This window comes from Callorhinus ursinus, unplaced genomic scaffold (genome assembly GCF_003265705.2).
Source record: "Callorhinus ursinus isolate GAN/ISIS: 27379988/994484 unplaced genomic scaffold, GSC_fseal_2.0 scaffold1, whole genome shotgun sequence".
Classification (NCBI taxonomy): domain Eukaryota; kingdom Metazoa; phylum Chordata; class Mammalia; order Carnivora; family Otariidae; genus Callorhinus; species Callorhinus ursinus.
In genome coordinates this window covers 124,275,345-124,292,505 of record NW_027397063.1, presented here as the reverse complement: position 1 = coordinate 124,292,505, position 17,161 = coordinate 124,275,345, and the positions used below count along the sequence as shown (strand labels likewise).

The following is a 17,161-nucleotide window of genomic DNA, read 5'->3' as shown; positions in this document are numbered from 1 at the left end:
TGTAAGGAGGAGGGCTTATAATTTTTTTTTATTTTACTTTCCTATGGTTTGAGTTTTCTATACCTAGTATGCATTTTAATTTTAAAGGCATAAAAAAAAAGCTATTTCCATGTTGGAAAAAATGGTGTGCCCAACTCCATCAGATAAAGATGCTGCTGCTAACACTTCTATTTGTTTTCATCCAATATTTTTTTGGTGCAAATATCTTTTCTTTTTAACAGGAGGGAATCACATTGTGCATACTGTTTTTAATCAGCTTTTTCTACCTTTTCCATGGCATTAAATATTTCTCTAGTATCATTTTAGTGGCTAAATAAAACCTTGTTGTTAAATATTTATGTTTTATTCAGTTCTTGTTTCTACCAAAAACACTTCCATAAAAATCTTGTAGCTATAATTTTGCAAACATCTATGACTATTTTCTTACCATGAATCCCCCAAAGTAAAAATGCTTGTTTAAAGGTTTTATGCAGAATTCTGAGGCATTCAATAGAAATGGCCAAATTGCCTTCCAGAAAGATTTTTAAAATTTCAGTCTCTTGGTGACAGTGCCTCTTTCTGTACCATTTTGCCAACACAGAGAATACAATTCTTTTTAAATCTAGGTCCATAAAACTAGATTTATCATGAAAATAGAATTTCTTTTCACTCTAATTCTATATTAAATGGTATTTTCAAACTCAAATACACTGTAATGCTGACCTGAATACAGTTTGATTCTTTGGGATACAGAAATCAGGACAATATTTAGGTACTTTGTACAGACTTTTTTTCCTAAGCTTTTCTTCTTTGCCAGTCAGTTACACTGAAAGATTAAGGATTAGGTTTTGAGAGTCTGGTTCTAACCTACTTCGATGTAAAATTATTAAAATTTAAATATAAGTTTAAAAACTGTGCATTGGACCTTTGTGCCATTGAAGAAGGTCAAGTTCAAGGCCCTTATTTAAAAAGACTTCTCCCTGAGCGATCACAAAAGGAAACCTATTAACATTACATCTTTTCCCTTTCTTTTCTTCTTTGTTCATTTTAAAACAAGGCTGATACTGACTGAAAGCTAAAATTGCAGAAAACAGTCATGGCTTATTCTATATTGATATGGCATCAAAATTGAGTATGCTCCCACTGAACTCACTGGACACAATTATTAGTGGAAATCCTTGATGAATTAGCCATCTAAACAAAGCCCAGCTGTTTTGTTTTCTAAACAATATTGGAAAGGACCCGTTAAATATTGCCAACTTGGGCATTGTGTGTTTTTATTTTCAAACAAGAAATTCGGAGTTTGGTATGGTTGGAGCTGGGTTACTAAACATTCTGTTATTCTTATTAAAGATAGTGTAAGTTTTCAAACAAGAATGCTGTTTGAAATACGTCAATGCTAACCTTCGAGACTGTGAAATGGTCTAACATTTTTCAATTATTTCTTTTGGAAAGAAAGGAATATATATTTACCTGCTCTTGCTACAGTTGTGCTGTATACATGCAAATAAAATAATCTACTAAAAGAAAGATGAAGATGATGGTTGCAAGTGATTTTATTGTAGAGACAGAACCATATTCTTCAAATTAATTATAGTGACAGTATGAACTTTTATTGTTCTTTCTCATATAAAAATTGTAAAAATGATACAATGCTGGAAAAAAAAAGAGTAGTTGAGGGAGATCAAAGAGGATCAAACACAACTGAAACCTCTGGTGTCTTAGCAGTTATCAAAGGAAATCACACAACTCTCAAGACATCTAATACTTATTTATTTCATTAAAAAGCACACCGTTGAAGTCAAAAAAGAAGAAAAACAAGATACCACAGTAAAACACTATTTTTCTCTGTAATTTTACCCAGGATCTTTTCAAACATGTAAAGACCTCTGTATCTTATTTTTAAAATAATTACAAACCCCAAAACTAACCTATTGCTTTATCTACTAATTACCTGTCCACTGACCTATTTCTTTCTTTCATTGCCATGCTCCAATTATAAAAGGTCCACATTAACCATGTCTATTTCATTTATTCCCAGCACAATTTTTTTGTAATATATCAGCTCTATCAACATATTAAGTTGGTAGTTTCAGTTGAGTTACCACATTAGAGTAATGCCATATGACAAAAGAGGGGCTAGACCATATGGAAATTTACAAAGGAGGTATGCTGAAACCTGGTTACAGATTTCCTGGAACCCCTCACCCACACCAAGGTTATAAGAGGATCAGGTTTGGGAGATGGAAAAGGAATCTGTGAGGGGAATAACTTGAAAGAGAACTGCCCTTGAGTCTAGCTCACAAGAGGGAGGGGAGACAACCCCTACCCCCTACCCCAACCCTAATGAGAGGGGCTTCAATGAGACCCCTTAAGCTGCAGCCTGACATGTGTTCCTTGCAGTTGGGGGACACTGAGGACCTTCTTTGACTCCTGTATGGGAAAGCTAAAGGGCTTGGGTAGCGCAATGGGAGCGGAATGGGGACTGCTGGTCTGGGAGGAGATTGCCCTTCCCACTGACGGTAAGTTCAAGGTGCACAAACCCCAGAGTAGGTGAGTCAGACTCGAGTAATTTAAAATCCTTCCCACGAGGACCACAGAGAGAGTCTGTGCAGCAGACTGTTGAGAGACTCAAGGACTGGCCTGGGGTGGTGGGGAGGGTGGCTGCCAAAGGAGACACTACCACATCAAAGGAGTTTCAGTCAGAGAGGACCAGCAGAGGAAACTCTAAAGAACCTACCAAAGTGTCTATGAGAGAAACTGTCAGTTGTAAATGTCTGCCAGGCGTAAAAAGGATACCAGCATCTTAAAATGGCACTGCTTCTCTGTTCCAGCCCTTGGTGATAAACTAGTTAGCAAGCTGGAGGAAGAGGAATGGGGAAAGAAAGAGGAGTTAACTTTAAATCAAGTTGGATTCATATCAGGACTGGATACACTAATTTCTCAGATGAGATTGTGACCAGAAGACTTTCAGTTACACGAGAAAGACCAGAAGAGTCAAGGAGCCTCTCCAGGTTACTAAAGAGGAGCAAGGAAACACTACCACCTGGGCAGGTTTAATGGGCATGTAGAAAGCAAACATAAATTGTTTATTGTGAGTTCATCCCATGAGTCCTAAATGCTCCATTTCTTTTTTGAAATCACTTTCTCAAAATTGCCAACAATCTTTAAAAGGCAATGTAATATGATGAGAAAATAAAGGGATTTGGAAGCACAAGATCTGAAATCAAATTCTGAATGCACACAGCTAAATAGTTGAGTGCACTGACTCGTTGAACCTCTCTGAACATCATTTTTTCATTAATCTATATATTTAAGAGGTTAGAATAGTTCATCTCTAAAATTCTTTCCTGTTGTTAATGCTATTTGTCTTAGTTTGGGTTCTCAGGAAACAGACCCTGGCAATCCCAGGAAACTTAGTAGAGAAGCAGGAGAATGAGATAGGAAAGGAAGCCAATAAAGGGTGTATTTTCAAGCCAGTTACCACCGTGGGCTGCAGGAGATCAATCCCAATGTGGAACCCAGGGAGAACGTGTAGAGTAGACCAGCACTGTCCAGTGGAAATTGTGGTTCCAAATGTTCTAGTAGCTGAATTTAAAAAGGTAAAAAGAAACAGGTGAAATTAATTTGAATAATTTTTCAACCCACTAAATTCAAAATATTACATTTCAACATGTAAAATTTTTTTTTAAATATTTTATTTCTTTATTTGACAGAGAGAGACACAGAGAGAGAGGGAACACAAGCAGGGCGGGGTGGGGTGGGAGAGGGAGAAGCAGGCTTCCCGCCGAGCAGAGAGCCCAATGCAGGGCTTGATCCCAGGACCCTGGGGTCATGACCTGAGCCTAAGGCAGATGCTTAACCGACAGAGCCACCCAGGTGCCCCAACATGTAAAAATTATTAATGGGATGTTAAAACTTTTTGAAAAAGTCTTTGAAGTCAATTTTATACTTATAGGATAACTTGACTTGGACATTAATTTTTCATCTTGATGTGTATTTAGAGTTTTTTAAAATTATAGGAGGAAAAGTTCACTCATACGGCCAAGCTTTTCCAAATATACTTAAAAGTGTTCCAATAACTGAGAAGTATCATTTTACTTTAAATTACTTAAAATGAGATGAAATGTAAGATTCAGTTCTTCAGTCACACTAGCCACATTCTATATGCTCAATAGCCACATGTAGCTAGGGGCTACTGCATTGGACACAGATGTTAAACATGCTTCAGAGTTATTCAACGTTAGGGGCAAAGAAGCTGGGGAGTTTACCCACCTCACGGACCATCACTGGTTAATGGCTGTTTCTGGGGCCGTTGACAGCTGTGCTCACAACTGAGCTTGCTTACCACCAGAACAAAGCTTCTTGCAGAGAGGTGCAGGTGTTCACAGTAAGAAGCCTTCTGCACGTGGAGGTGAATGCCAAGGGGATGTGGGCAGAGCCCTGACGGTGTCTGCTGCACTATATGACCTCCATTTTGTCAGATATTGTCATGTTTATCAAACCTCTTCTTGATCTCTTGGAAGAATGTGGCAGATCAATTTTTTGTTTCAAATATCTCTCACAGTCAAATCTTTCCTTCCATTGCCACTGACGGTGCACAGTGTGTCAGAGACCCTGCCTTACCTAGCATGGTTTGCCACATTTGCAGCAATTCCGTTATTGCTTATGTGCTGTAATTCAGGCATGAAGGTGGATGCTGCCGTATATTGGGAGCCAGGGTATTTATTATGTGGCATTCCCCATCCTAGCCTCCAGAGCCAAATCTGATTTTAGGTAGAAAGAATTTAAGATCCAACTTAATACTCTAGGACTTGGCATTTAAGTATCTCTACCCCTAGTTCAGCTAAAAGCTTGATGTTGAGACTGTTGTACCCATGAGACCCATTCAAATTTGCACCATAGTTTGAATATCTGATTCTCTGGTTTTTTTCCCTTGAGCCCAGCTTGGCTAATGTCTCTATTCACTAATCTCAGGGAGAATGTGGTCCAGTCATCCAATTTTCCTGGTAACTGTGCCCTACCTACTTGCCCCATAAGCCTCTAGATATCTTGTGGCTCTGCCCCCACCCCCAATTTTATTCTCCAGGGCTCCTTGGTCTGTATTGCCCGGTGCTTTCTGGGTTGTGTGAGGCTAAACCCTCTGCAAATCACGTTCTGCCTGCCAGACTGAAACTCCTATCTTCTCCTCCTGGCCTGTGCCACCTAACTGTCAGGATCTCATCCGGGGTTGCTGCCTCTACTCCCCTATCCCATAACATTGCACTTAACCAGGTCATGTAATAGCACAGTCCCAAAATAGGATAACATCTGTTTTCAAGCCTAAATTAATGCATATAAGCTATTATCATTCCTCTTTTTTTTTCTAATCTATTCTGCATTATGAAGTCAGATCCATTTCTTAAAATCTTGTATTTGACATGCCAAAATTTGCTAAAGAAAATCCATAACTGTCCTAGATGGAGTCAGGTGTTGGGGAGACAAAAGAAACATATGACAATGTTCCTGACTTCAAGTAGTTTTCCAGCAAATTTGAGAGGCAAGATTCGTATGTATGACAGAATTAGCAAATAGTGTAGAACAGAGATTGGCAAACTTCATCTGTTTTAAAGGGCCAGAAAGTTAATATTTTAGTCACTGTGGGCTATATGTTCTTTTTGCTGAAACTACTCAACTCTGTCTTTGTAGCGTGAAAGCAGCGACAGATGATACGTGAAAGAAGGGGCATAGCTGTTCCAATATAACTTCACTGGCCACTGAAAGGGACACTAAAATTTAAATTTCATATCATTTTTCCATGTCATGAAATATTCATCTTTTGATTTTCCCCAACCATTTAAAAATATTAATATTTGGGTACCTGGGTGGCTCAGTCAGTTAAGCGTCTGCCTTTGGCTCAGGTCATGATCCCAGGGTCCTGAGATTGAGCCCCACTTTGGGCTTCCCCTACTCAACAGAGAGACTGCTTCTCTCTCTCTGGAGCTCTGTGATCTCTCTCACTTTCACTCTCTCTCAAATAAATAAATAAAATCTTAAAAAAATATATTAACACCACTCTTAGCTTGCAGACCACATAAAAAGGCAATGGGAAGGATGTATTTAGCTGTCATTGTTTCTCAACCAGTGCTGCAGAACACAATTAAGTACTTAGTTGGGTGGTTCAGATCCAAAATGATATAGAAGTTTAAGAAAGAGAGACAGTCATTGAGATACCTTTATAGGAAAGTTGAAACTGAATCTGGAAGGTAGTAAAATAATTTGGCCGATGAAAGAAAGAAAGAGGCTCTATCCAGTCAGCAGTAGCATAATCCGAGAGAGATGAGTTGAGTGTGGAATGATAATGATGGGGCTACACTGAATAGAGAAGGTCCTTATTATCAACCAACTGCTTCGTATCTGTTGGATGTATACACTTGGCCATAAAGTTGAATAAATAAAATGTAAACATTATTTCTTCCCCCTATTCTGTCCTTGCAGATGTGCTCTTAGAAAAATATGAAACCTGGCACACCTGGGTGGCTCAGTCAGTTGGGCGTCTGCCTTCAGCTCGGATCCCAGGGTCCTGGGATCGAGCCCCACGTGGGCTCCCTGCTCAGTGGGGAGTCTGCTTCTCCATCTCCCTCTGCCCCTTCTCCCATTCATGCTCTCTCTCTCTTGCTCACTCTCTCAAATAAATAAATAAAATCTTTAAAAAAATATGGAACCTTCTTCATCCAGCCTCCACAACTCAAAGTCTCTTCCAAATTTTTCTTCTCTGTACTTCTTTGATCTATATTCTGAAATTTCCTCCAGTCTCTTTCCTAGTATCTAATTCTTGTGCTCAGTGGTGTCTAATATACTGTGTAACACTTCTATTGAGGTGGGATGTTATGTTATTTCTAGAATTTCACTTTTTGAAATCTTCTTTTCCTAGTTTCATACTGACTTCTTGGGTTACAGTATTAGATGTTCATTTTTCTCTTTAAACAAATTGCATATACTTAATAGTATAGATTGTTTTATTTCTCTCTAGGTCTTAAGGTGCTGATTCTTTCTCATGATTATTTGTTTCTCTAGGCAGTTTATAATTTTGATAGTAAACTAATATCTGATGGGGTTTTTACCTGAGAGATCATTGTGCTCAAGATTATAAAAGTGTCCCTACAAAGTGGCTTTTCATTTTCTCCGGCTAAGCCTACAGGGGTTTTACCCATTCCATAAGTTTCTATATTAATTTCTTGACTTCTATACCATGTAGGTAGTATAAATTTGAATCCCACAACCACAGAGAGTATAGGCTTGAGTTTGATATCTTATGAGTGATTCTTTTCCTATTTATGGCCCCTGGCAGAGGGCACACTTCCCTGACACCTCTCTAGGCCAGTGGTTAAAGTTTTCCAGTCTCTCTAGCTTCTTAGCTGACACAGATCTGACCTTTCACTTCCTGTCCCAGCAATGGCATTACAACTTCAGCCCCCTGCCTTAGGTCCCTGGGCCTCATGTCTATGGATCATTGCCCTCTGCTCTGTCACTAGGGGTTTCCTTTCCATTTGACTTTACCTACATATTTCATTTTAAAAATTCTATTTCATCCAGCATTTCTGTACTTGGAGGAACAAGAGAGCCTTACCATGCACTTCCATCTGACAAATTCTTCAGAAGACCCAGTGGTTTTTATTTTTAAGGAGGAAATCAAAACATGTGAGGACTAAAAGGATGAAGACTTTTCTTAAAAAAGACTTATTTATTTTATTATTTTTTAAAGATTTTATTTATTTGACAGAGAGAGAGAGAGAGAGAGCACAAGTCGGCAGAGAGGCAGGCAGAGGGAGAGGGAGAAGCAGGCTTCCCACCGAGCAGGGAGCCCGATGCGGGGCTTGATCCCAGGACCCTGGGACATGACCTGAGCCGAAGGCAGCCGCTTAACCAACTGAGCCACCCAGGCGCCCCAAGACTTATTTATTTTAGAGAGAGAGAAAGAGAGAGAGTGCACGAATGGGAGGGGCAGAGGAAGAGGGAGAGAGAATCCCAAGCAGACTCCCCACTGAGTGCAGAGCCCATCTTGGGGCTTGATCTCACAACCCTGAGATCATGACCTGAACTGAAACCAAGAGTTGGACACTTAACTAAGTCACCCAGGCACCCCTAAGAGGATAAAGAATTTAAATGTGGATAGGAAGAGTGTAAAGATTCTAAAAAAGAAATATCCCTCCAGAGACACAGAGGATTGGGAGTTCTCTGTATAATAGATATTTTGTTTCTAAGCTTTTTTATTCAGAAATAATTTTATAGTGATGGAAGATTTGCAAAGATATTAGAATTGCCATATACCCTTCACCCAGCTTCCCCTAAAGTTAGCATCTTATACAACCAACGATCAAAAGTAAGAAATTAACATTGGCACAATACTATGACTAGATTACACACTTTATTCAGATTTCACCGGTTTTTCACCAATGTCCTTTTTCTGTTCCAAGGTCCAATCTAGGGCTCCACATTGTATTTAGTGGTTGTGTCTCTTTAGTCTCCCCCAATCTGTGACAGTTCTTCAGTTTACCACTGTCTTCCATGACCTTGACATTCTCAATGAATACTGGTCAGGTATTTTGTAAAGTGTCCCTCAAATTTGCACATGGTTGCTCAAGATCAGATTGAAGTTATGCATGGGAATGAGATCACATTCATTGAGGCTATGCAAATTTCTATTTTCCCTTTCAACTTTTGCCCACTAATTTTAGCTTTTATAGGTGCACCCTGGCTACAACAGTGTTTACTAATGTCCTGATGATGACTTGCTATTTCCTTCTTTCCTTTTACATTTATTAATTCTGTGAGGAGGAGTTGTCCTTTCTCCACCATTTACTGATTTATTTCATAATTTATTTATATTGGTATGGACTTCTGAGTATTTATCCTACTCTGTTTCATCAACTGATACTTTTGTGGCTGAAACAGTTTCAGCTTTGGCCATTGAGAGCTCTTTCAGATTGGCTCCTGTGTCCTTTCAGTACGCCCCCATCCTTAGTACTGCCTTGCTTTTTGGTACTGTAAGATCCTGCAGGCCCATCTTGTCTTATCCCTGCCCCAGCTCTAGAATCAATCACTTCTCCAAGGACCTATGAGGTGTTTTAAACGACAGGACTAGATAGTTTTGAAGCCTCAACTCTCATCCAGGGAAAGCACAGAGTCAGAAAAGAAACTGGAAGGACCATGAGAAACCCAAGATTCAAAGGTGGAAAAGAGAGAGAGGCCGGGATCTGAAGAAGGGGACAAAGAAGGAACAGAGAAGCGGGGGGGGGGGGGAGGTGGGGGAATTCAGAGCATGGAGTCAGAGAAGCAAGAAAACACAGCTCACAGCTGAACTTTAGGGTCCTGTATAAGGCATCCTACCTGTTCTCTGCCACCTCACCTCTTCCAGCCAGATATCCTTATTGTTCCATTGCCCCGAGCTAACCAGATCCCTAACTCTGACCAAACCACCAAACCACAGTATGCACAGCCACAACTAACAAATTCAGTCCAGTGGATTCTAGACCTTCACCCTCTAACAGAAATGTTTCCCCATTTCTTTCTCGGGCCCAAATTAGCACTCAGCTTTCCAAAGTCAGGGCAAGTCACACCTTTTCCTGGAACATTTTCCCAGACTTTTATCCTACATTTATCATTTGTTTTTTTATAAATAGTCTGGTTTTTATCTCTTTAGTTAACTTATTGTTTGGATAATAGTCTTCTTTAAAATGTGTTTATTTGTTTCATATTATTTATTTCCCAACAATAATGTAGCTCCTTAAGTTCAGAGGCCATATCTTATACTCTCTGGTATGCTCAGTAGTTAGTAACATTTAAATACTTAATAGACATTTAACAAATATATTTCAGTTTAACATTCATATCAACAAATCAACCACTATACTGAGTCTTCAAAGAAATAGTTGGGCACTGGGATGAGTCCAGGAACTATCTTATCTATGCAGGAATGTTAAAAACTACTCCTTAAGATACAAAGTTAGAATAGTTATGCAAATTGCTTGTGACTTTGATGGTATTCCAGAGAATGTAAACCCTGAGCCAGGGCAATTCCTATGTCTCAACTGGAAATAATTCATTAGGATATTTATGGCTTATCTATTAATAAAGTAAGTCACTAGACTATTTTACAGGACACATTCTTGATTTGTTTTAAAACAACTGTCTGATCTGTTTCCTTTTTTTTTTTTTTAAATCAACTACCTGTTACAGAACTTAACATATAAAGCTATCAGACTTTAAAAGGCCAAGTGGGAGAGTATTAATGGAATTCACTGATTTTTAAAAAGGTTAAATATCATTGTTTTTCTTATTAAAAACAATACATATACATTGAAAAAATCAAGAAAATATAAACAAGAAGAAAATAAGTTGATAACCGCAACACCCAGAAACAGATATCATTAATATTTTTTCCAGCTTTATTGAGATTTCCAATTTATTGTGTAACATACCATCTGTATATATATATGGGGATTGTGTGTATATGATCACTTTAGACAAATTGTCTTCTAACTTACTTTTTTCATCTAATGTTTCATGTTTCTCTCATCATCAAACATTTTCTACATTGTTTCTTTGTGATGGTGAATGAATTTTATAGGTTGGACGTATTATAATTCATTAAACTACTCTTAGTTTGGACACTAGGGTGTTTCCGATTACCCCCCAATATATTCCATTCTATGATGAATAGTACTATGCTTAATGGTGAGCATACCCATATTTCCTTAGCATAAGTTTCTAAAAGTGAATGGCTCTGTATGAATGATTATACACAGTTTAAAGTTTTTGTTTTTGTTTTTTAAATGGCCGTGGTCCAAAGTTGTGCCAATTGACTGTCTCAATCAGTGATAGTTAAAGCAACTTTCAAACAATGTATCATTTTGAGTTTTTTAAAGGAACCATGCTCACATTTAGAGAATCTCTAAGAAGATGATGAAATAAAGTTATATTTCTTTTTTCTCTTATGGGAGAGCCCTTTTCCCTGCAACTTTGATTAATTTTTTAATATTTTGCTTTCTCATATAAAAAATGTAAAACACATTATCTAGTGTGAGTTGTAGAGAAAGTACAAGGTCATCTGAAATAAAGAAGTCCAAGGGGGCAGGGCTGCAACTAAGAAGAAGAATAGTGAAATTTATTAATTAGGCTCCTATTTATAAATCTCTTGTCAAAAACAATTTTTTCTTAAGATTTTATTCATCCATTTGACAGAGAGAGAGTACAAGCAGGGGGAGGGGCAGGCAGAGTGAGAGGGAAAGTGAGAAGCAGGTTCCTCACTGAGCAAAGAGCCTGATGTGGGGCTCCATCCCAGGCCCCTGAGATCATGACCTGAGCTGAAGGCAGATGTTTAACTGACTGAGCCACACAGGTGCCCCAGAACAATTATTTTTTTTAGGTAAGCTTTCTTGCTTTCCTGGGTATTATTAGTATTATTTGCATGAGACATAATATTTTGCATTTTTATTTCAGAATCATCAATTTTTCTTATATATAAGAATCTGGCTCAGACAACACTTGTGTGTGCACAAACAATTGAGGGGATAGTTGTCACATTTAAAATAAAAAAATTTCACAGTAGAAATGGATCATTAGTTATTTATTTGTACTTATTTATACACTCACCACTGCACAAAGAATTTGAGACAAACATATGTTTCGAAATGACAAAATAACAAATAAAATAACAACATTATAATTAAAAACAGGCCAATAGGGCCAAGAAAAGAGGAAAATACAAATCCATCAACATGAAAGCTGGGCTTGAACTTTAAATCTGGTTTCATGAATTGTTCTTCCGTTTAAGACATAAGTCATTGTTGCTAATTCACATATCAGATTTATTTCATTTGAAACATTAAAACAGCAATTCTCTAATTTCCAATTATTAATATTTATTTCAAGAGAAAAATGAACACAAGTACTGAAAGAAGTAGTTGGCACATATATGTCCCCATATCCACAGATAAAAATTAAAATCATATAGGCTATGATTACTTTCAAACGATTGAACAGTTTTCAAAATGAGTCCACTTTCTTTTTCAAAGCTCTGTAAGGCAGAGGATAAAACCAACCTATATTTTTCTTCTATTTACCTAACATCAATCATGGGTGACGACATCTCTACAAGGTTGCTTTAAATTGAACAGTACTTTAAACTAATACTGTATTCCTGAAGTATTCTTAAACTAATACTGTATTCTTAAAGTATAAAGAAGATGAAGTTGGCATCTAGGAAAAAAGAAACACTCTATTGATCCCCAAAGAGATATTACGAAAGCCAAAGATCGCATAAGCAGTCTGTTTGGCAGCGGCAACAATGCAAGGGAAAGCTATTACTAAATAGGACTGTGGTGCCCACCGGAATGCAGGAATCCGTACATGGATCTCATTTTGCTATGTGCAATATTATTTATATTTTCTGCAAATTGGATAATATGTATCCATAAGACAAGCAACACTGCTTCTTAAATAAAGAAATTGTGGCTAAAAAAACGAGTAAGTGATTAGCAAAGCCAGATCTGCTTTGGTCATATTCATGACAACATTTGTAAGTCACGGATAAGATCACCAGAGGATCTACAGGACCACTGAGCAAGTCTTCCAGAAAAACACCTCAGTTTCAATGCTGAGAGAGACTCTGTAAGTGCGTGTTACACCTCGGAAGCTCCTAATGATGGGGTGGGGGGGGAACATACACATGCGCGAGAATAACACTTTCTCCTCCTAGTAATGTTTTTTTTGACTGGCATGAGTTGTTTCTTTGATACAGGTAAATTACCTGTTTTTCTAGCTTAAAATTTTGGAAGAACTTTTTTGTAGGTTTAGAGTGTGCATTGAAAAAATGACATATTATTTTCCAGGTACTATAATTATTAGAAATTTTTGGAGGAGGGAAGAGATTCATGTAAATTGGTACTGTACAACTCAGGAATTCCAGAAGCTGCAGTTCCTCTTTAATAGAAAATGTTGAATTTTCCTTATGCAGTGAAAGGGAATGACTACATAAATGACTCTTAGTTGGAGCTTTCAATTAAACTTTAAAAACAGCTCTACATGTCCAGTGACCTCCTGATTAGTCCTTCTTTCACCCCATCTCAGTATGTGCAATAATGTCTTATTTTTGATTATTATGTTTCTTCTTTGTTTTAACTGGTTTATTTTATTTCTGGTCTTACAGAAGTATTGCATATTTCCTATGTCTTTAAGCCTCTGGCCAGTAAGCACTTTCCTTATGCCTATTGTGCCAAGGGAAGAGGAGATTCCTTAGAAAGGGTCCTTGACTCTTGCTACTCAGAGACCAGCAGCATGGCATCAACCGGGAACTTACTAGAAAATCAGACTAATTTGGGGTCCCCACCCCAAACCTACTGAAAAGGAATCTGCATTTTAACAAGATCCCCAAATGAAGCAAAGACAAATTAAAGTTTGAGAAGCATTGCCTTAGAGCACATTTACTCTTCCCTGTTCAGGGATTTTTCTTCCTGGCTAGCCTTCCACTTAGAAACGTAGTTATGTGATTCAAAAAGAAAAAAGAAAAAAAAAAAGAAAGAAAGAAACATAGCTATGTGAACAGTAGTCCATTTTCAGATCCACATAAAATAAAGGTACTACTTTTAATTTATATTAACCTATCTTCTATGTATTTTTCATTGTCTGAAGACATCACTTTCAGTGCAGGGGGATTCGTTTCATTATAGCAAGATTATTAAGAAAAGGAAAGAAAGAGTTATTGTTCAGCCTACAACATCTAAAATTTGTTTTTATTCTGCAAAGTATGAAACACTTGAAAGTCGAGCTTCAGTAAGAGAAAAAGATTTTCTACCACCCATATCTTTCCTCTCTTTTGCGTATCACAAAGCAGGTAGATGCAGATTGTAAGTTTTTTCCACAGAATAGAAAAAATATCTATCCCACCTATTACTTAGGTCATGAATTTTCCCTTCATTAGTTTTACTTGGAAATAATTGTATATTTATGGAAGAGCTGCAAATACAGTATAGGGTTCTCATATACCCTTCACCCAGCTTCATATCATGTTAATATTTTATAGAATGTGATACAATAATTGAAATTAAGAAATTAACATTGGTACCATACTCAGACTTTATTTGGATCTCCCCAGTTTTCCTACAAATTTTCTTTCTTTTCCAGGACCCAATCTATGATACCACATTGAATCTAGTACATTATTCTTCTCCAAGCTATGATTGTTTCTTGGTCTTTCCTTGTCTTTCACGATCTTACAGTTTATGAGTAGATAGAAGTTTCACAGAATGTCTCTCAATTTGATCTCATAACTAGAATAAATTTATAGGTTTGGGGAAAGAATGTCAGAGAGTAATGTTAGGCCATGAATGTTTATCCTTAATGTAAGGATACACTGTGGAGGAAATAAAAAGCCAGAAGATTGCTTCTTCTGGTCCCAAGAGACGGTAGGGAGAGAAGGGAGACAGAAGGAGGGCAAGTAGATAAGATGGTATCAGGGTTCTAGTCATCAATATATCTTCCACATACACCTTTTAGGGACTAATCTTCAGGGGAAGAGCAGTTTTCTAACATCTAGGTAAGTAAAGGGTGACCGGAAGCCATTGGGTTAGTGGCTCACTCCCAGATTTAGGCTCTAAGCAATGGTGTGTTGGTAAATGTTTAACAACTGGCCTTGGGGAGGTGGAGATGAGGGAGAATGGAGCCCTGATTTATAATGTTTGCTCATTTCCATGGTGCAAATACTCCTATGTTGGCTGATTTGAAGCTATCAACATGGTATCTCTGAACAGACCTAGAAAAGCCATGTGGTAGTACATTATTATATAGTATTTCTATCAAACACATATGTTAAACATAGGTTAATAGTCCAATGTAGTAAAATAAATAGGAGGTGATGATTTTGAGTATTAATTACCTTTGCTTTTAATATAACTTGTTTAAATGTATGTTCTTATCATTTAATTTTTAATAATGGCCATGTTGAACAATTGGAGTGCAAAATTCCTGGAAAACTAACAATTGGCTAGGTTATGAGCTCCTTCCAGCACTCCACTGCTTCTAGGGGATTCTGACTATATGGCTCAGCATCACATCACACGGGGCTCAGAAGCAATTGAACAGAGGCGGCAGCAGGTGGGTAGATGTATAGGACTTAGAAGGCATCCCTGCCAGGGCGCCTGGGTAGCTCAGTTTGTTGAGCGTCTGACTCTTGATTTCAGCTCAGGTCATGTTCTCGGGGTCATGAGACGGAGCCCTGCGAGTGGGGCTCCATGCTCAGTGGGAATTCTGCTTGAGATTCTCTCTTCTCTCCCTCTCCCTCTGCCCCCCACCCCCACCCCGGGCTCCCTCTCTCTCTCTCAAATAAAGAAAGAAATCTTTAAAAAAAAAACAAAAAGAAGGCATTCCTGCCTCCTAATGGCCTTTATGTGGGAAACAGGAGTCTCTGGAACTTCTTACTTCCCCAGTGAGACTACTCATATGTAGACTAGCGGCCATCTAGGAGCAGAGAAAGAGGCCACAGGGATGGAACTTGAGTACTACGGGGAGTGTTCAAGGCTGTGGCAGCACACATCATTCCTAAAGATCAGATGGGACCTAGTTGCATTTCAGTTGTCCCCATTCCAGAGAAAAAATGAATCCGAGGATCACTGAGTATCTAGAGGATGGTACGTGCTACAAGGGTGCCACAAGGATAAAATAAGACCCCTGCCACCTTGAATACCTGAATGCAATCTTGGGAAAGAGAAGGAAGAGGGGTGTAAAGAATCTGAGAAAGACTGAGTCATCTAAACAGCATTACTCAAAATGCAGTCCATGGGCCAGTGCCAGTCCACAAATTATTACTGGTCTGAAGTGAGATAGATACAAGCGAGAATTGGTATTTAGAAATTTTTATCACAAATTGACATTGCCAGGACATCCTATCATGTGACCAGAGGACTTGTCTTGAACAAGATACAGACCAGTGCAGATGTGTTGAGCTGGCACTGCAAGTGGCTTGTGCCACGAGCTACATACTTGTCATACACAGGAAGACCATGTATTTGATCCAAGATAGAACAGAAAGATCAACCAACTTGACAAGTATTAATCTAAGACTTTTGAAACCATCACCTTTGGATGGGAATAACATGCTGAATAGCTTGAATCAGAGGTTCTAAAGTGTGTTCCTTGGACCAATAATATCAGTATCAACTGGGAACTCCTTAGAAATACAAATTCTAAGTTGCTAACAGATGTACTGAATCAGAAACCCTGGGGGTGGGCCCGGCAATCTGTGTTTTAACATGCCCTCTAGGTGATTCTGCTGCATGTTTGAGTTTAAGAACCACTAGTCAGAATGTTTAAAGTCAAGGAATTATGTTCAAGCTGGAGAAAAATGAAATACTATTCATTAAGTGCAAATTATTTTTGCTAGAATGCAGAGCTGGAACCCATAATGATCAGACCAGGTAGAGAAAAAGAAAAAAACTAAACTTGCTTTGCATTTCTGAGTGATATGCAAGTGAGTAAGGCCAAGATGCTAAAGTTGAATACTTTTAGTGGGTGATCCTTTTTTATCTTTCTCTGAAAGCTTACCCATAGTGCTGTGACTCCACATTTTCAAGCATAATTCATTTCCCAGACCCACATCAGCTTGTTTTTTGTTTTTGTTTTTGTTTTTGTTTTTGTTTTTGTTTTTTACCAAAACAGGGTCACGGTATAAAAACAGAAGAGTATGTCTCTAGCTTTACCCTCACCACGTAATTGCTGGATTTCTGGCTTTCCTACATTCCTACAACTACTATTAATAGCTCAGGAGGCCCCTCTTGGCTATTTTGTGTCATCTGTCCTTGTCTCCCTCTGCTCTTACTTCCTGGTACCCCTAGTATATAACCTTCTTGATGCTTCTGCTCCTTCCCGGGCAGTGTTGATGCAGTTTCAGCTTAGAATCAGGCCAACCTGGACATTAGCTATATCACAGCCAAGAAATTCTCTTTGTTCCCCATCAGTGCTTTTTTTTTTTTTTTTTTTTTTTTTTAACCAGGGGGAAGCCACCCAGGGCTCACAGAATCTTCTAAATCAGTCTTTCTCAACCCATGTGCATGCAAATCACCTGGGGCTCTTGCTGTCATGCAGGTCTGATCCTGTCGGTTTAGGGTGGGCCTGAGGAGCTGCATTTCTAACAAGCTCCCAGGTGATA

General features: G+C 38.3%; 1 protein-coding gene across 21 annotated transcripts in view; it reads right to left on the bottom strand.

The window, feature by feature from the left end:
- The window catches only part of LOC141374108 (uncharacterized), a 127,404-nt gene that overhangs the window by 90,138 nt on the left and 20,105 nt on the right, over window positions 1–17,161 (bottom strand). For 2 of the 21 annotated variants that reach the window (XR_012380741.1, XR_012380750.1), the window contains one exon: window positions 1,609–3,567. The exons of the other annotated variants lie outside the window; for them this stretch is intronic. The gene's annotated coding sequence lies outside the window, so the exon portion shown is untranslated. Of the gene's footprint in view, window positions 1–1,608; window positions 3,568–17,161 lie in introns of those variants that run through there. 21 annotated transcript variants of the gene reach the window in all.